This window comes from Spinacia oleracea, chromosome 4 (genome assembly GCF_020520425.1).
Source record: "Spinacia oleracea cultivar Varoflay chromosome 4, BTI_SOV_V1, whole genome shotgun sequence".
NCBI classification, from domain to species: Eukaryota; Viridiplantae; Streptophyta; class Magnoliopsida; order Caryophyllales; family Amaranthaceae; genus Spinacia; species Spinacia oleracea.
Window position 1 is genome coordinate 84,988,340 of NC_079490.1, and position 20,448 is coordinate 85,008,787.

The 20,448-nt window shown below is 36.7% G+C and overlaps 1 long non-coding RNA gene and 1 other non-coding gene across 3 annotated transcripts; one reads left to right on the forward strand and one right to left on the reverse strand.

The window, feature by feature from the left end:
* Positions 1-5,353: 5,353 nt before the first annotated feature.
* LOC110804301 (uncharacterized) lies at positions 5,354-12,198 on the reverse strand. 2 transcript variants are annotated; one of them, XR_002537677.2, is made up of 5 exons: positions 11,963-12,198; positions 9,370-9,441; positions 8,824-9,191; positions 8,084-8,279; positions 5,354-5,620 (listed from the first exon to the last, which is right to left on the reverse strand). It is a non-coding gene; the product is annotated as an uncharacterized lncRNA (long non-coding RNA). The 2 variants fall into 2 exon arrangements; XR_002537676.2 differs by lacking the exon at positions 9,370-9,441.
* Positions 8,076-8,236, forward strand: LOC130460310 (U1 spliceosomal RNA). Its single transcript, XR_008920219.1, has one exon. It is a non-coding gene; the product is annotated as a U1 spliceosomal RNA (small nuclear RNA).
* Positions 12,199-20,448: the final 8,250 nt, after the last annotated feature.

Below are 20,448 nucleotides of genomic sequence, written 5' to 3' on the forward strand. Positions count from 1 at the left end.
CCGCATGTAAAAGGCATTCTAAAATTTTGACAAAATTTCTATTTTTCGGCCGAACCCATAATTCCCAAATTCGAAGCCTAACTATGACTTTTCGGAGGTTTTAGTTTTTCGAACGCAAAAGTTTGTAAATTTAAGATGTTAAATTGAATATTTAAATCTTGAATTTTTGATTGACCTACTGTATATGTTTAACAATTTTGAATGCCTAGACTTGTTAATTATACAACCTAATTTGTAATTATGATTAATTTGTTGAAATTCGAATAATTTAGAATTGATTTGATTTTCATAATTAATTAATGATTTAATTAGGTATCCATGATTAAAAACCACCATAAAAATTATTAATTTATGATAAATTTTAAATTTTTATGACCTAGATTTGAATCCATGTTAATCGGAAATTAATTGATTAATAAATTTTCGATTTCCCCCCCTAAAATTATGAAATTAATATGATTTATTAATTTGTCATTAATTTTGAATTAAAAATTTAAAATTTTTATGAAATACGCTCATAAATGTTGCACGCACAAAGCAATGAAAGCTACGTGTTACCCTTAAGGGGTGTTGTATAGTGCGGGCACGCGACGACGAGCAAGGGAGCTCGTCGCCCGTGCGGTACGAATGCAGCGAGCAACAAGCTAGGTGGCACGCAAGGCTCGAAGCCTAGGCGTGCATGCTAGGCGATGGGCGAGGGCAATGGGCAACACATGCGACGAGCAAGATGCGTGTGGGCAGCGATGTGCTGCGCCACGACGCACCAGGCCCGCCAAGTGGTAGGCAGCCACGACACAGCACGAAGCTGCACGCAGCATAGCCAGCAAGGCTGCGTGTGTGCGTGGCAGAGGGGCAGTGTGCGGTGTGGCTGTGCAAGCCAGGTGCAACGATCAGTGGCACGGGGCATGGGCCCTCGTAGCTCCATGGGGATTGGGCGCAAGCCCAAGTGCCTCGTCTTGGGACAATTGATACGTTTCGTTTTTAATTTTAAATTTTCAGTTCGGAAATAATTTTAATTAACTTTAAAATTAATAATTTAAATTGTTTTCTCGGATTTTAATTTTGAATATTATAATTGTTATAAATTTTAATTTATACTAATTATTTTACTAAAATTAAACCTTGAATTAATTTAAATTCATTTAATTCAACTGAAAATAAATTAAATAAATGGATTCTATTATAATTTTATATGAGCTTTAAATTTTAATTAAACTTGTATGTTTCCGGTTAGACTAGAAATACATTTTCATGTTTAAAATTAGTAAAGCATATAAAATTATTGGTTTGAGTGGGAGCATTTTTAGTCATAAACTCTTGATTAGGTCTACAAATCCTTTAAGGTTAAAACTACTTGATTAGAATTAATAAGGACTGAATAATTGGTAGATTATTGGTGCCCTTGATTAATTGCTGCAAATATTTATGTGATGCAATACAATGTGTTTTACTAACCAGCTATGTGGGCCATTCATGTTAATGAATGGGTGAATGGTATATATTGTATATGTACTGTTTTGCAGGATAATGAAAGTGACTAGTATGGCCCAAATAGGATAGAAAATATGGTCTGCGTACCATTAATTTGAATGTAATTGGTCTAATGCACCAAAGTTTGTTTTTTCAATTCAAATATGGTCTGCGTACCATCAAATAGTTGTAATTAGTTTAATTATAGCTTATTCTATTTGAAGAAAATGGCGCCTCCCACGGTGAAATTCAAGACGGAGTTTCCAATCCATTTTCAAGACGGACTTTGAAGTTGAAGCTTCAAGATGAAGTCGGGCCATACTAGATCACATATATTTATCTTATGCATGATTTAAGTTATTTATTGCTTTTAAATATGTCTTAAATATATATGAGATTGTGGCTTGATTATGTTGCATGATTAATGATTTTAGTTCACTTAAAATCTAACCAACATAGTAAGAGCCTTAAGTTCCAAACTTAAAAATTGAGTTAAAAGGTGCCATGCCAAAATAACACTTACTTGGATAACCTTTACATCAATCTTAGTAATAGTTTTCCGCCATAGTGAGGTGTTACTTATTGATTCTAAAGGGGTAAGGTACACAAACAATTGTGAGTACATGTTAGTTTTGGTGAAACTCAACGATATAAGTAAGGAGTCCTTTTATGTCGTGGCAAAATCGATAGGTTTACCTAATAAGTTCTTAGACGTACCTATCAACCAAGAGTAGTTTCTAGACTATTAGCAAAAGGCTTTTGCTTCCCAAAAGATTTTAGAATTGAGTCAAAATACATAATGGGCTTAATTCTTCAATGGTTTTTAGGGTCTTGGAATCATTTTATTCACACCTGCCGGAACACATAACTTGAATAAAATGCTTAATGAACTATGCATGCATGCTAGAATTTAAGTTTATTAAGAGAAACTGTGAATGATTATTTATTTGTTTATTCTTTTTCAATTGTAGTTTTAACTATGGCAAACAACAATTCATTCAACATTCGATCAATTCTCGAAAAGGAGAAGTTGAACGGGAAAAACTTCCTTGACTGTCAAAGGAACTTGCAAATAGTTCTTATGTAGGAAGAAAAGGAGTATGTCCTGGAAGAGGCGATGCCCGAAGCCGCGGGCGACGGGGTCACTAAGGCAGCCCTCAATCGTTGGATTGATGCCAACAAGGATGTGAAATGTCTAATGCTTGCAACCATGGGTGCAGATCTGCAGAAAACGTTCATCAACTCAGATGCTTTCACGATCATCAGTGAGTTAAAGAACATGTTCCAAGATCTGGCCCGAGTCGAAAGGTTTGAGACCCATAGGCAAATTCTTGAGACCAAGCTTAAGAAAGGCGAGCCCGTAAGTCCACATGTTCTCAAAAAGATTGGACTCATTGAGAATATGAGTCGGCTGGAGCAGCAATTCTCTCAGGAAATGGCTGTAGACACCATCCTCCATTCTCTTCATAGCGGGTATGATCAGTTCAAGCTGAACTACAGTATGAATAGTCTGGATAAAACGCTCACTGAGCTTCACGATATGCTGAAGACCGCTGAAAAGACGCTCAAAAGTGATAAGCAAGATGTGCTTATGGTGCGTGGGGGCAAGTTCAAGAAATCTGGAAAGAAGAGGAATGCTAAGAAAGGTGGCAACAAGGCCAGCCAGACTAAGCAGCCAGGCGGCACCAAATCTGAAAAGAAGAAGGTGAGCCAACCCACTTCTGAATCTGAATGCTTCTATTGCAAGACGAAGGGGCATTAAAAGAGAGATTGCTTGAAGCTAAAGGAAGATCAGAAGAACGGAACAGTCGTTCCATCTTTAAGTATTTTCGTTATAGACTGTATACTTGCTAATTCAACTTCTTGGGTATTAGATACAGGTTGTGGCTCACACTTATGTTCCAATTCACAGGGACTAAGAAAAAGTAGAAGGTTAAGCAAGGGTGAAGTCGACCTACGAGTGGGAAATGGAGCAAGGATTGCTGCATTAGCTGTAGGAACTTATTATTTGTCGTTACCCTCTGGGCTAGTTTTGGAAATGCAAGACTGTTTCCATGTTCCAAGTCTTACTAAAAACATCATTTCTGTTTCTTGCTTAGATGCTAAGGGATTTTCCTTTTTAATAAAAGACGATAGTTGTTCGTTTTATTTTAAAGAGATGTTTTATGGATCTGCTAGATTAGTCAATGGACTTTATTTACTAGATCACTACAAACAAGTTTATAACAAAAATACCAAAAAGGCAAAAAAGGATGATTCAGATCTCACCTATCTGTGGCATTGTCGATTAGGCCATATTAACTTGAAACGCATGGAAAGGCTTCAAAAGGAATGAATTCTAGAACCATTTGACTTAGAGGATTATGGTAAGTGCGAATCATGTTTACTTGGCAAAATGACAAAACAACATTTCTCTAAAGTTGGAGAAAGAGCAACTGAACTATTGGGTTTAATCCATACAGATGTATGTGGACCAGTGAGTACAAATGCTAGAGGTGGTTTCAGCTACTTTATCACTTTCTCTGATGACTTCAGTAGATATGGTTATGTCTACCTAATGAAGCATAAGTCTGAATCCTTTGACAAATTCAAGGAATTTCAGAGTGAAGTAGAGAATCAATTAGGCAAGAAGATTAAGGCACTGCGGTCTGATAGAGGCGGTGAATATCTGAGCTATGAATTTGATGACCATCTGAAAGAATGTGGAATTCTATCAAAATTGACTCCTCCCGGAACACCACAATGGAACGGTGTGTCGGAACGGAGGAACAGAACCTTGCTAGACATGGTTAGATCAATGATGGGTCAGGCCGAACTTCCAATAGAATTTTGGGGACATGCACTAAATACAGCTGCACTCACTATAAATAGAGCTCCGTCTAAAGCTGTTGAAAAGACTCCATATGAGTTATGGTTTGGAAAGCCTCCAAAAGTATTTTTTCTTAAGATTTGGGGATGTGAAGTATACGTCAAACGATTAATTTCAGACAAACTTCATCCAAAATCTGACAAATGTATCCTTTGTGTCTACCCAAAGGAAACAAAGGGGTATTACTTCTACAATACATCTGAGAACAAGGTGTTTGTTACTCGAGATGGTATCACAACTACAAAATGGGCTTATAGCAACGGCAATAAACAGTTACCATAGATCAATTAACCGTTGCAATAGGCCTATAGCAACGGTTCAAAAACCGTTACCAATAGGGGGTGTTGCTATAAGTTTATGGCAACAGTTTCCCGGATTTAGGCAACAGTTATAATAAACTATTGCCATAATTAACTATGGCAACGCTTTTTATAGGCAACACTTTTAACTTAAGGCAACCGTTATTCAACAACTTTAGCCAACATTTACACGTTTAAGGCAACAGTTTTTGCCGACTTAAGGCAACACTTATTAGTTGGTTGTTGGTTGAAGTTTAAAACTAATGCAACACTTTCTTACACTTATGGTAACACATCTAATTGTATATATAGCAACATTTTCTATTGAGTTATAGCAACACTTTTAGTTTGAGTTATAGCAACGCTTTCAATCGAGCTTATGGTAACGCTTTCAATGGAGCTTATGGCAACACTTTCAATTGAGCTTACGGCAACAGTTTCAATTGAGCTTATGGCAACGGTTTCAATTGAGTTTATGGCAACGCTTTAAATTGAGCTTATATACGGCAATGCTTTAAATTGAGCTTATGACAATGCTTTCAATTGATCTATAGCTACATTCTCAAATGGATTTAGCTATCCATACACCTGTGATACAAAGCTTTCAATTGATCTATAGCTACATTCTCAAATGGATATAGTTATCCATATACCTGTAATACAAAGCTTTTCAATTATCTATAGCTATATTCTCAAATGGATTTAGTTATCCATATACCTGTAATAAATACGAACTACATATAATAAAATTTTCATAACAAATAAGTTAAAAATTTGTAAATTCATAAGAATAATATATATCTATTACAATTGTCTGAACAGTTCAAAAAAATATTGCTTCCAAAACTACCTCCATTATTAAAAAATCCTGCAATAATCACTATGCGATAGCTTTATTTCTTAAAACCTGTCTAATATTTATGTGCCCTATAAATCTCCACATATTTAAAGTAGTTCGTACTTCTTAACTATATGCACCATCCTGCACAACAAACAAATCAAGTATAACATTTTAATAAGAATTCAATATCAATGAATAAAATCCAAATATTTAAGAAAAAAGAAGCTCAACATGAATGACAAAAGATAAACCTTTAAAAAATAACTTTCCATATCTATTGGTTATATTTGGTTCCAAGTTTTCATTTAAATTGCTTCCCCCTATTCGAGTTGATGTGACTACTCCAATAAAAATGTTATCAAGGATCCTAACCCCAAAGGGATTTCAAAACAATTATACCGAGGAATATTACAGCAAATAAGAAAAAGAAGAACAAGAACAAGAAGTATGCTAGAAGTTAAACGCCGTGTCCCCTGATTTGTAAACTTCAGAGCTTTTCTTACTGTAGTTCACGGTTTGATTTAACAGTTGCTAACAAAATGTTTCTGAAGTAAAAGTTTTTAGTAGAACTTTTAAGACCAACTTTAGATTTTATTCAACCAGTTTTAATTTAGATTTTCTTACTGAAAGTTCACATTTTATTCAACCAGTGTCAATTCATCTTGGAGATATAGCTGATGTATCTAATATTCTAATACCAGAAATTCCCATCTATAAAACTATGTGTCCACATTTATTAGCTTCGCATAAGATTTCACAGGAATAAATTAAAATCATACACTAATAAATCAATTGAAGTATAAATGTATGAATAAAGTCAGCGCCTCAGGGCTTAGAGTTATAGCAATGAACATGTATTCTCAACAAATTAAGGCAGGCAGCTTGACGAATTCGAACATCCCAGACCTTCTAGTTTGGGTTGCATGAATATAGCCAGTGCCTCAGGGCTTAGCATTATAGCAATGGACAACTTTATGGTGACCAGACTGACAACAATTGAGTATCATTTTTATTTCTAGAATCAGGAATAAGGACTTATTAAAAAACATTTCTTTCTTAAATCAGGAGTTTCAGATGCCATTCGAAAATCTGCCTCTATAAATTTCTTATGCTAAGGCTGCATATACCTAGGACTAGGAAGTCCTGCATCAGAAGTTTGGAGCGAGTTACTATTAGGAAAAAAATGCAAAAACTACTACTTAGCAATAACCAGCAGTCATCATTTCACAGCCTAACATATAGAAAGTAAACAAAATTGATTCGAAGCTAGACTATGTTGATGTTACTGTCATTTCCTAAGGGATTTTATTTTACTGTTGTGATTTGTGACTACATTTTGTCAAATTCACAATTTTGTGCTGTAGTTTGCAATTGTGTTGAGGGTTATGCTTCTTCATGTTTTTGAACCATAGAATCTTAGAAGTTTCGTAAGCATTGATTGGGTTTGAAAGTGTACTTGTTGGATATGTCTATGTCTTGATACCTGTCACCCTGACTAAGGTTCAATTTCATTCAGTTCCAAAGACCTGCGAGTGTTGCGCCAGCTTTTTTTTTTCCATCAGCCCAATATCCCTAGAGGCGAAGGTACGCATGCTACATTGATATAAATGCTGCAGTCAGAATACTGTAATGAATATTATGTGGGTTTGTTATTCATGTGTTGAACATGATATGTGACAAGTAACTCGAGAATTCCTAGGTCTTCTGTTTATTAAAAATATCTTACTCTTGATTTACGTTTGGAGGTCTGAATATTGACTGGATCAATGGAGTGGCCATATATTGCTTTTACATAAAATAAAGAGAGCATAACCTGGTAGTCCTGGTTACAGTTTCCTTGCAGACCCAGCATTGGCCCTTTAAACCCCATATTTTTTACGTGTATATTCTGAACTTTTGCTTTTTGACATGATCTACATGCTTTAAGCACAAATGTCAAAACTTATTCCTGGTCATTGACCTGGTTGATGGAAGAGAAGGTTTTAATTTGGGATCCTCTGCATTTTGACTAAGCAATAAGGTGTTACCATCATGATTATCTAGGTAAATCCAATACCTCAAATATCAAGTAACTTTCAGAACCTTAATCAGTCCTTAACATAGTTAACTTGGGATTCCCCTTTGTGATTTAACTTTCAGCACCAAATATTATATTTGCAGGAGCGTAGGTTCATGTTTCGAAGACAGTTACTTGACATTTTGGTTGAAAATGTTTATTATCAAATGATTAGCTGTTGATGATGCAAAGAGGACGCGTGGTGGTATACTGCAGTCCAACTTATCTTGTAAAATTACCAGCATTTTTTTACAGTAATACAAGTGTATTTCCCAACTTGAAACAAAAGTGCGAAGATATGAAGACTAGAATTGAGTCATTTATTTATTCCCTATTTCCTTGACATATACGAAGTACGAACACTAGAATTGACTGAGAAACTTGTAAAATATTGACAATTAAGCAAAATACTACACCCTATTCGGTTCTTAACCTCGGAGAAACATCTTAGGATATTTGGTTAATGTCCCACATCAATCAACAAACAAAAATGAGAATAGAAACACAGGCATAAATTGATAGGGAGGAATATCGGGAAACATACTTACCTGACAGGGTCAATGGCTGATCAAGAAGCCTCATGGCCTAGGTAGGTGGCCTCCACTGCACTTAAGAGGGGTGCCTGCTTAACATCTTCCCTAAGAGGAAGAGAGTATGTCATGATTTGTGATACTGGAGGTCTGCGACCGCACCAATTTCAAATCCAAACTTGAACGTATGTTACTGAGACTTAGCCTGCTTACACTGACACAATAAAATAAGTACTGTCAGCTCTCTCTTGCTCCTCATATACCCAAGTAATCAAATAGGCAATTGTAATGTGATTATACAAAATATATGTTGAATTGGCATAGAAGCTACTAAGTTGCTACTGCACAACTAATTGGCTTTTTATGTGCCTAATTTTTTAGGGTCCATTAAGTTTCAGTAGTTCTGTAAACAAAGATGATTGTGATATCTGCTTGTCAGACTTCGCCGCTTGCCCAAAATAACAGTACCAACAGAATTAGTACCAAAATTTACAAAATTAATCTGAATATAGTTTGCTTCCCTGCCTAGATTTTACACTCAAAATGCAATTCAACCTAAATCTCACAAACCATAACACCCTAAATGTCATTCATAAACAAATGCCAACAAAATAAAAACAAAAACAACCAAAACAAAACCATCAATAAACTAATCCAATAAAACCCCAAAATACAACAATTAACACCAAAAATTTACAAATTTATTAAATAAATAAACATTAAAAATAGCACTAACACAAAAATTAAAAGCGACATACCCTCCAGCGTTTGAGGCGTTCAATAGGAGCATTCTTAGTAGTGGTAATATCAAATTGACTAAACCCACACCATCCTCGTCGGAAAAACCACCGCGGCTACTTCCACCGACTTCCAAACAGACAGTCTGGTTCCACTTCAATGCTATGGAAGCCCGCATCGAATGCATACTGCATGCCAAATTTCAGAGCTAGTGCTTCTGCCATATCCGCCGGCCTATTAGCGAGCTTGCAGATCGCTGCAGACATTAGGACGTCACCCACACCACCCTAACCACCATAATCAGTCCACACACTCCCTCCTTTATAGGAGCGTATGTGTTGAGCTTAAAAGTTTTGATTGGATCAGTGTGCTTCGTGAGGGAAGAAAACTGCAAGAAAATTATAAAAGGAAGACTTTCAGACATGAATCATGAAAGCTCAAAGGTAAATCAACTTAACCATGCACAAACACAGTAACATCAGTAATGATGGAATAAACTTTTGGGAACAAAATAAAGATGTAATAAATACAGAGTTTAAGAAATTCCATGGATGGAGAAAACTGACAATGATAGCAGCTCTGTAAGTTGACCAAGTCCTCTCAGAAGTGGCCCAGATAATGCAGTAGTACCAATATCCCTAGAATAAGGGGAAAAAATACATTTTCAATGGCAATTAATCTAAAGCATCATTACTGTATCACATTATTTAGAAATTCTACACCCTGCCATATATGCAAAGCTTCAAAAACACCTACCGACCTATGTATTGATAATAATGATACGTCTTCTCCCCGTTCCCCCCCCCCCCCCCCAAAGAAAAAAACCCTAAGAGTATACTTAAAACTCCTCTTCTTTAGTCAATTTGCCTCATGGTTTGAACCCTTCGTGATAAGAATACGGAAATTCTACTAAAAGAACATACAATGGATGTATCATTCACATACTCTCCCCCATCACTCATCCTATGTAGTGGAAACGATGATGGAGAGGATCGACAAGAACAAATCATGTGGAAGAGAACAGAGAAGAAGAACGAAGCAATGAAAGAGACAAAGGCTTTGGGTGAAACAGAAGGGTTTGGGACTTTGGGGTGAAAGTGTGAAACAAAAGGGTTTGGGATTGAAGGAGGGAAACCAAAAATAATTAACCCTCAACAAAAAATTCCAATAACTTTTCAGCATTTTTAATTTTTGATTTTTAATTTTGTTTAGATATTTGACAAAAAAAACCGTTGCAATATTTCATCAAAATATTATATAAATAAAATCTGTTGCAATAAATCATTAAATTATACAACTGTTGCAATAGATTTTCTATAGAAACACTTTTCTAAAGTTAAAGTCTACTCAAATTAATAATTATTTAATAATGATACGTCTTCTCCCCGTTCCCCCCCCCCCCCCAAAGAAAAAAAACCCTCAGAGTATACATAAAACTCCTCTTCATGACATAGTAGTAAATTTGCCTCATGGTTTGAACCGATCGTGATAAGAATATGGAAATTCTACTAAAAGAACATACAATGGATGTATCATTCACATACTCTCCCCCATCACTCATCCTATGTAGTGGAAACTAAAATAACAGCTGCAGCCATTCCTGGTTTCAAGCAGACAATCAGCGTTGCACTTCCCTTAACATGTGGGGTCCGCATTTCTGGGGATGTTGGCCCCAAAACAGACTGCTCTCAGTACAGTTCTTTCTTACTTGCATTCTTCTTTCAAGTCAGACATACGTAGCTTACAACATTACTCCATCTAATGTCTAACAATGATAAAAATGTTTTCACTTGGTCGCAGTCACAGAAGACAGCTTGCAACAAAAATAAAGATTCTTTTATGAGTTGTATAACATTTAATACATCTAACTTCTTCCTTAACCCCCCCTACTCTTATGTTGCAAGATAAATTAGACCTAAAGTTTCCAGGAGCAAAGCACTAGCAAACCAAAAATAACCTGGTTGGGTTCTGAGTTCATACAAAACAAGCTCCCCAGTATTTCTCATCCAGTGCAAGCTTATAAGAGTTTCAGATTATCAATGTATTTATTACATATACAATATGTATGTTACGTACATCTTGAGTGTCATGTGTATATATCATCTAATTCCACTATGTGATAGATAAAAAGGATGATAAAATATTTAAATAAAATCTCTTCTAATCTCTGAGTGCCTAAACAAGAAATCCTGCCCATTCTAGAATCTGCATGACACTTCCATAAGGAAGAATTATACATTTCTTTGTCTTGCAAAGATTGAAGTTGTGATGATTGACAGATAGTAAAAACATCTGCCTAACATCAATCAGTGCTTTAAAGGCAGGATTATCACACTAACCTTCAATAGTATATAAATTCATCTAAGCATGAGGGCAACAAATCCCACAACAAATCCCACAAGAAACCTAGTAGCTGCTGCTTGTGTTTGTTTCACAACCGACATTCAAGTAACAGAACAAGATAGAAAACTGTTCTGATTCACATCCTAGCGCCAAATCCAAACCCCATGATCAAGCAGACAAGCCGAATAGCACATAGCAGCAATATAGAAACAAGAAACAGAACGAGAAAGAAACCAAAAGTATAGCAATAGTATAGAACAGAGCAGTGAATTAAAACTCAACATCATCACCAGACAACCAACTGATCCAGACAACAAAAGAAAGAAAACTGCGGCAGAACAATTAAATTTTAATAATATACCAAAATAACCCATTGGAATCAACAAATACACGCAAAGATCTAGCTGAATAGCTGTTGCAATGGTGTTTTGATACAGCTGAATAGCTGCTGCTTGTGTTTGTTTCACAAGCGATATTCAAGTAACAGAACAAGATAGAAACAGTTCTGATTCACATCCTAATGCCAAATACAAACCCCATAGTCAAGCAGACAAGCCTTATAGCACAACAGACACGGACGAGAAAATATTTTCATTTCCCTATCAACCAAATTCCCCAATTAACCGAATTCCCCAATCAACCAAATTCCCCAATTAACCAAATTCCCCAATAACCCAAATTCCCCAATTAACCGAATTACCTAATTAAGAACCCTAACTTAGACCTCAAAACAACACACAAAAATTCCATTATAATAGGTTTAAAAATTAAACAGAAAAATTGTGAAATTAATAACAAATTCGATGAAATACATACAAACTAATGTGCTTCTTCTCGCCAATTCAGAACTGGATTTCGCCACTTTCTATATCACCAATCTTGAGCCGCAATAGCCAATTCAGAACCGTCAATCTACAATCGCAATTTGCTTCAAGGAACGATGCTGGAAGATAAAAACAACGATGAGGAGGTAGAAAGAGAAAAAGAACGCGGACTCGCAGAGGCCTCTAAGGGTTTTAAAAATTGTGAAAAGCAGTGGGGAGGGAAACCAAAAAACAATATGTGCTGATTTTTTTTTTTTAATAAACCTATTTCTTGATTTATTTTATTTTTAATTTTTAACATGCTTTAGATGCTTGACAAAAAAAACGTTGCAATATGTCATTAAAATTATTAAAAAACTAAAAACTATTGCAATAAAATAGTCGTAATATATAAGCGTTGCAATAGTTTTTCTATAGCAACGTTTTTTCAAGGTGAAAATCTACTCAAATTAATAATTATTTAACCGTTGCAATAGCTATGATATAGCAACGCCAGGAAAACCGTTATCTAAAAGGGCGTTGCTATAGCCCTATTTTGTATATCTGTTTGGAAAAGGATCACATTTCCAAAATGAAAAGTGGGAGAAAAGTAGACCTCGAAGAAATTCGAGTAGAACAACAAACTCTAGAGAATGCTCAAGATGACATTCAGGATGAAACTCGGAGATCTTTAGAAGTATCTGGTGAGAATTAAGGACCATCTAGAGATGTAACCCCGCGTAGATCGCAAAGATATAGATCTCAACCGGAAATGTACTTAATTAGGTATTTTGACGAACGAGAGCTATGACGTTCTATTACTTGAAAGTGATGAACCTGCGACTTACAAACAAGCTATGACGAGCCCTAGCTCCAAGCAATGGCAAGAAGCCATGCAATCTGAATTAGACTCCATGTCAGAAAACCAAGTTTGGGATTTGGTCGATTTGCCAGATGGCTACCAAGCCATATGAAGCAAATGGGTTTTCAAACTGAAAAAAGACAAGGATGGGAAACTTGAAGTTTTCAAAGCTAGATTGGTTGCAAAAGGTTACAGGCAAGTCCACGGTGTGGATTACGATGAAACATTTTCACCAGTTGCAATGCTGAAGTCTATTCGGATAATGTTAGCAATCGCTGCATATTACGATTACGAAATATGGCAGATGGATGTCAAAACCGCTTTCTTAAACGGCGTTTTAACAGAAATTGTGTTTATGACACATCCTGAGGGTTTTGAGGATCCAAAGAACGCTAAAAAGGTATGCAAGCTTAAGAAATCAATCTACGGATTGAAGCAGGCATCAAGGAGCTGGAATATACGTTTTGATGAAGCAGTCAGTGACTTTGGTTTCATCAAGAACGCAGACGAATCTTGTGTATACAAGAAGGTCAGTGGGAGCAAAATTGCTTTCCTAGTATTATGTGTCGACGACATATTACTTATCGGAAATGACATTCCTATGTTGAACTCTGTCAAGATTTGGCTTGGGAAATGTTTTTCGATGAAAGATCTAGGAGAAGCACAGTACATATTGGGCATCAAGATTTACAGAGATAGATCTAAAAGGATGATTGGACTTAGTCAAAGAACTTATATCAATAAGGTGCTTGATAGGTTCAAGATGGCGGACTCCAAGCGAGGCTACCTACCCATGTCTCATGGATTGACTCTAAGCAAGAATCAGTGCCCAAAAACACTTGATGAGCGTAGACGAATGAATGGGATTCCATATGCATCATTGATTGGTTCAATAATGTATGCTATGATATGTACACGCCCGGATGTTGCGTACGCACTCAGTGCTACGAGCAGATACCAGTCAGACCCAGGAGAGGCGCATTGGACTGCTGCCAAGAATATTCTGAAGTACCTGAAAAGGCACAAAGATGACTTCCTGGTCTATGGTGGAGATGATGAATTAATTGTTAAAGGCTATACGGACGCAAGTTTCCAAACCGACAAAGATGATTTCAGATCACAGTCTGGGTTTGTCTTCTGCCTCAACGGAGGTGCAGTAAGCTGGAAAAGTGCTAAGCAAAGCACCATTGCGGATTCTAAAACTGAAGCGGAGTACATTGCTACACAAGAAGCCATGCAATCTGAATTAGACTCCATGTCAGAAAACCAAGTTTGGGATTTGGTCGATTTGCCAGATGGCTACCAAGCCATATGAAGCAAATGGGTTTTCAAACTGAAAAAAGACAAGGATGGGAAACTTGAAGTTTTCAAAGCTAGATTGGTTGCAAAAGGTTACAGGCAAGTCCACGGTGTGGATTACGATGAAACATTTTCACCAGTTGCAATGCTGAAGTCTATTCGGATAATGTTAGCAATCGCTGCATATTACGATTACGAAATATGGCAGATGGATGTCAAAACCGCTTTCTTAAACGGCGTTTTAACAGAAATTGTGTTTATGACACATCCTGAGGGTTTTGAGGATCCAAAGAACGCTAAAAAGGTATGCAAGCTTAAGAAATCAATCTACGGATTGAAGCAGGCATCAAGGAGCTGGAATATACGTTTTGATGAAGCAGTCAGTGACTTTGGTTTCATCAAGAACGCAGACGAATCTTGTGTATACAAGAAGGTCAGTGGGAGCAAAATTGCTTTTCTAGTATTATATGTCGACGACATATTACTTATCGGAAATGACATTCCTATGTTGAATTCTGTCAAGATTTGGCTTGGGAAATGTTTTTCGATGAAGGATCTAGGAGAAGCACAGTACATACTGGGCATCAAGATTTACAGAGATAGATCTAAAAAGATGATTGGACTTAGTCAGAGCACTTATATCAATAAGGTGCTTGAAAGGTTCAAGATGGCAGACTCCAAGCGAGGCTACCTACCCATGTCTCATGGAATGACTCTAAGCAAGACTCAGTGCCCAAAAACACTTGATGAGCGTAGACGAATGAGTGGGATTCCATACGCATCATTGATTGGTTCAATAATGTATACTATGATATGTACACGCCCGGATGTGGCATATGCACTCAGTGCTACGAGCAAATACAAGTCAGACCCAGGAGAGGCACATTGGACTGCTGCCAATAACATTCTGAAGTACCTGAAAAGGCACAAAGATGATTTCCTGGTCTATGGTGGAGATGATGAATTAATTATTAAAGGCTATACGGACGCAAGTTTCCAAACCGACAAAGATGATTTCAGATCACAGTCTGGGTTTGTCTTCTGCCTCAACGGAGGTGCAGTAAGCTGGAAAAGTGCTAAGCAAAGCACCATTGCGGATTCTAAAACTGAAGCGGAGTACATTGCTACACAAGAAGCAGCAATTTATATGGCTAAGGAAGTTCATAGGTGAACATGGTGTAGTCCCCTCCATTAAAGGACCAATAGCCCTATATTGTGATAATAACGGAGCTATTGCACAGGCAAAGGAGCCTAGACACCACCAAAGAGTCAAACATGTACTTCATAGATTTCACCTTCTACGAGAGTTCGTTGAGAGAAAAGAAGTCGAGATAAGCAAGATTGGAACTGATGACAACATCTCAGATCCATTGAATAAACCTCTGCCGCAGGCGAAGCACAACTCGCACACTACAGCTATGGGAATCAAGCATATTGGAGAATGGCTTTGATGTTCTTGTTTAACGTTATAAAGTTTTAGAGTTTAATACTTTGTAAAACATTATTGGTTAATCATTCACAATAAATGAATAAGAATTCATTTTTCCATTTAATTTGTGGTTTATTAAATGATGAGTCCCTTCAATTTGACGAAATATTCAAGATAGACTGTCAGGACCAGTCCTGTGACTAAGAAATGTCTATCAAGTGAACTTGAATGTCGAAAATTGAAAATGGTCCCTGGTCGGAGTTTTCTATAAAGATGGACGCATAGAAAACGTTAGACGACTAGAATGCAAGATGACTAGTAGTTCTGTTTCTTGAACTATGTGGACATGGCAATGTCGTAATCCTTTGCATAGATACTTACTTTGGGAAGACTAGTATCGGACAGACCTATGAAACTTTACTGTAAGAGATGAAAATCTATCATAAGTAAATTTCATTAAAATTATTAGACACTAATCCTCAATAGCTATACATGAGTGATTTGAGATTACTTGTTTGAGAACTGCTTACTTTGACGTTGTCAACCGTCGCACCGTTAAAGGAGGCTATAAAGGCAACGCTCAGTTAATCACCTATCAAACGAAGTCTAATCTCAAGATCACAAGATTGGGATTTTCCTCCCATAAATCGGGATGAGATGCTGAAAGTTGTATAAGGCCACTCGTAGAGCTAGAAACTGTAAAATGCATGGTCGTGCTCAAATGAATCATAGGCTATAATTATCCTTTTATTTGATCAGTTGAACTCTGAAACCGAGAAACACCTCTGGACATAATAAGGATGACAACTCTTACCTTATGTTCAAGAGCAAGCATCGAGCGACAAAGGAATTAGGAAATACACACTTGTCCCTAAGGACAAGTGGGAGACTGAAGGAAATAATACCCTTGGTCCAAGTATGAATTTAATGTTAAGTCTAATAAATGCGGTTCAGTATTAATTAACAAGTTAATAAATTCAGTGAGATCAAGTGAGCTGAATGCCTAGCTAGAGGCCGCTTCAGTTCAAGTGGAATTAATGATATTAATCCACAGCTTACTCTTGACTGAACCCGTAGGGTCACACAAATAGTACGTAAACGGATCAAGTATTTAATGGCATTAAATACTCCATCTATGGATATTCGGAATCGACGGATCTTGGTTTCAGTGGGAGCTAAGATCGTCAAAGGCAAGTAAATGAATACTCCGGAAACGATGATATTGCCGGAAACGGAAATATGGATCGTATCGGAAATATAAATATTATCCAAGTCGTAGATGTTGCCGGAAACGGAAACATGGTACGTATCGGAAAATATTATCGGAAATGGAAATATTGCCGGAATCGGAAATATTGCCGGAAACGGAAATATTGTCAGAATCGGAAATATTATCGGAATCGGAAAATAATTCCAGAAACGGAAATATTAAATATTTGTTCGAAACGGAAATTAATTCCGGAATCGAAAATGTTAAATATTGTTCGTATCGGAAAAGAAATCCGGAATCGGGAATTTAATCGGAAGCGTATCGTACGAATTAGCATCGGACGAGACTTGCTAGACGAAGGCCCAGCACGAAGCCAGGCCCTCGCCCAGCAAGCCATACGCATCAAACCACACGCCAAAGCCTCGCCAGGTCCAGCGCAAGGCCAGGCCCAGCAAGGCATGGTGCGCGCGCAGCAAGTGGGCTGCGAAGCAATGGGCTGGGCGCCCTGCAGTTCGTGTGGGCCGCGAGGCATGCGCGCGGGCTGTGCGGTGCTCGTGCTCGTGCTCGTGTGCGTGCTATACGAATCCTAAAGCTATCGGAATTCGTGCTATGATTAAATCCTAATCCTAGAAGATAGAAATTAATTAAATAGAGTTCTAAGGGGATTCTAATTAATTAATTTAGTATTCTAATAGGATTCTAAATCCTTTTCCATGATTCTATAAATATGTTCCTAGGGTCACAAATTTATACGCGAGTTTAATAAGTATTCAAACAATAAAAGCTAGGATTTTTAAGCAGAAAAATCAGCCATATTACTTACCTATTTAGCCGAAAATAATAATACCTTAAGGGCGATTCTAGTTGGTCAATCTTAAGGCGGATCCGGACGTGCTGTGGACTATCTACGGAGGGACGACACTTGGAGTCCTAAAGACTTGTTCTTGTTCGGTTCGGGTGCAGCTAGGGAGGGCACGCTACAAAGTGTATGCATCCTAGACTAATTATATGATTATGTGCAATTAATATGTATCCTGGCATTAAGGTTTTTCCGCATGATTTATGTTGTTCATATGTATCATAACCTAACAAAATAGAGTACTTAATGAATTTTATATTCACTTAAATACTTGATCCATTCACACACTATTTGTGTGTCCCTATGGGTTCAGGCAAGAATAAGCTGTGGGTTAATATTATTAATTCCACTTGAATTGAAGCGGCCTCTAGCTAGGCATTCAAATCACTTGATCTCACTGAATTATTAACTTGTTAATTAATACTGAACCGCATTTATTAGACTTAGCATTAAATGCATTAAATGCAAACTTGGACCAAGAGCATTAATTCGTTCAGCCTCCCACTTGTCTTTAGGGACAAGTGTGCATTTCCTAATTCCTTTGTCGCTCGATGCCTACTCATTAATGTAAGGTAAGAGTAGTCATCCTTATTATGTCCAAAGGTATTTCTCAGTGTCAGAGTTCAACTAATCAAATAAACAGATAATCATAGCCTATGATTCATCTGAGCACGACAATGCATTTTACAGTTATAGCTCTCTGAGTGGCCTTGTTCAACTTTGTTATTTCATCCCGATTTATTGGATAACAATCCCTATATTGTGATCTTTAGCTTAGACTTAGTTTGATAGGTATTTACTTGAGTGCTGCCGTTATAGTCTCCTTTTACGGTGCGACGGTTGACAACGTCAAAGTAACCAGTTCTCAAACAATTAAACTCAAATCACTCAGGTATTGAGGATTAGTGTCTAATAATATAATGAAATTTACTTATGACATATTTTCATCTCTTACTGTAAAGTTTCATAGGTCATTCCGATACTAATCTTATCAAGTAAGTATCTATGCAAATGATTGCGACATTGCCATGTCTACATAGTTCAAGAAACAAAACTACTAGTAATCCACTACTACAAAAATGGGCAAAGAGACCTTTAACAAGAGACCCATAGATCAACATAACGGGTCTCTTGAATATAAGAGATCTATTATTAAAGATAACAGGTCTCTAATATGCACTGGGCCCCCATGAAAAAAATTAGAGACCCTTTACCTCACGTAACGGGTCTCTACACTGCAGTGGGCCTGCTACTTTTTCCCACGTGAGAAAAAAGAAAGACCTCTCAAATAGCTGACGGGTCTCTTCTCCAACTAAATATTTTTACAGTAAAAATAAATTATGAATGCCCTCTTCTCTCTCTTCTCACAAATCAGATCTGCTTATGGTTGAGTTCCTTCCCATCTGGTTCTTTCTATCCTCGCACAAAATCATCAATAAACAATGGTTTCTTCACCATCCATCCCCTTCTCTCTCTTCCTCACATTTAAAAATCTCTTGGAAATCTATTTTGTATGTTTTAATTATCTTGCAGATTTGGAAGGGATGTCGCAACAGCCTTAGGAGCCACCGCACCAGAGCGATTCAGGAATCGAGAATCGAGCTTAAACTCTTCAAGATTTCCCCTGCTAGTATTATTAGAAAGTGAAAATGGTATAGTTTCATCGATTAATTCCTCGATTTAATTGCTCTAGTTCTTTTTTTTTGTTTGAAATTAGGGTTTTGATTGTGTTGCATTGATTTGATTTCAGCCTCGAGACAGTTTGTATGTGCCTAGTTGAAGTTGAGAAATCTCTAAAGCCTTTCGATTTGTGCTCCATGCCTGTTCTTTCTGGTAAATTGTTGATTTCGCCTTGTTGATTTCTCATATATTGTTAATTTCTCTAATTAGTATCCGGATAAAAGTGATTTTTGGAGTGCGCAATTTTGGAGTATACGCTTGAGGAATTGCTTATGTTTAGGGTTGAAGAGCATGAGTCCATTTTTTCCCATTATGCTTCAGAGATGTTTGTGTGATACTGCTAGTCTTTGACCACTAGTTTTTTACCACTGCTTGATTATGAGATATTGAGATAGTTAAATTATCAAGTGCTATGATGTGAGTGGATTTTCATTGTACTTCTTGCTTCAAAGTTTCAATTGTATTCTTATTGAACTTTCTGCTTGCAAGTCTAAAATTCCTGCTATCTTTCAAACCTCCTGATGAGTAAACTTGCAGACCTTTATATAAAAAAATTTAGCTTATAAAGGCTACATAGAAACAGTAAAGAGAAAAAAAAGGCCTAGTTACAGTGATTGTTTGTGAGATGTCACTGCTCAACATTTAGCAAAATACAGACTAGTTAACATATTTTCTTTTTGGTGTTTCCCTGAATATATTGGGGGAAGAAAAGAATGACTGTATAGGTGACTAAGAGTTTTTATCAGATGTTTACAATTGTAGTTTGTTACCATGTTCTACACTGATTAACTATATTCAAATTAATCTACGAAAAGTCCATTTAGAGTATTAGAATCTACTCATCAATCATGAACCAGAGCAGGGGCAGTTGGAAATGTCAACCAGTTGTAGTGTCGTTGTTGTCTCATCGCATTCGATTCAAAGATGATTTATAATAAATGTCTGGATCTACTTTTGTTATAAGTCTTATTATTTATGTGAATTCATTGGTATTGAATTTTGCTACTAAGAATATGATTAGCTTGGTTTGCAATTAAGTTTCTAATTTTAGAGTTTAATTTTAAGCTTTAACTTTTGCATATAATCTGACTTTATTCTGCAAATACTACATCTAACTAGTATTATACAGACTTGAAGTTTTCCTTACTAGCTACTCCCTC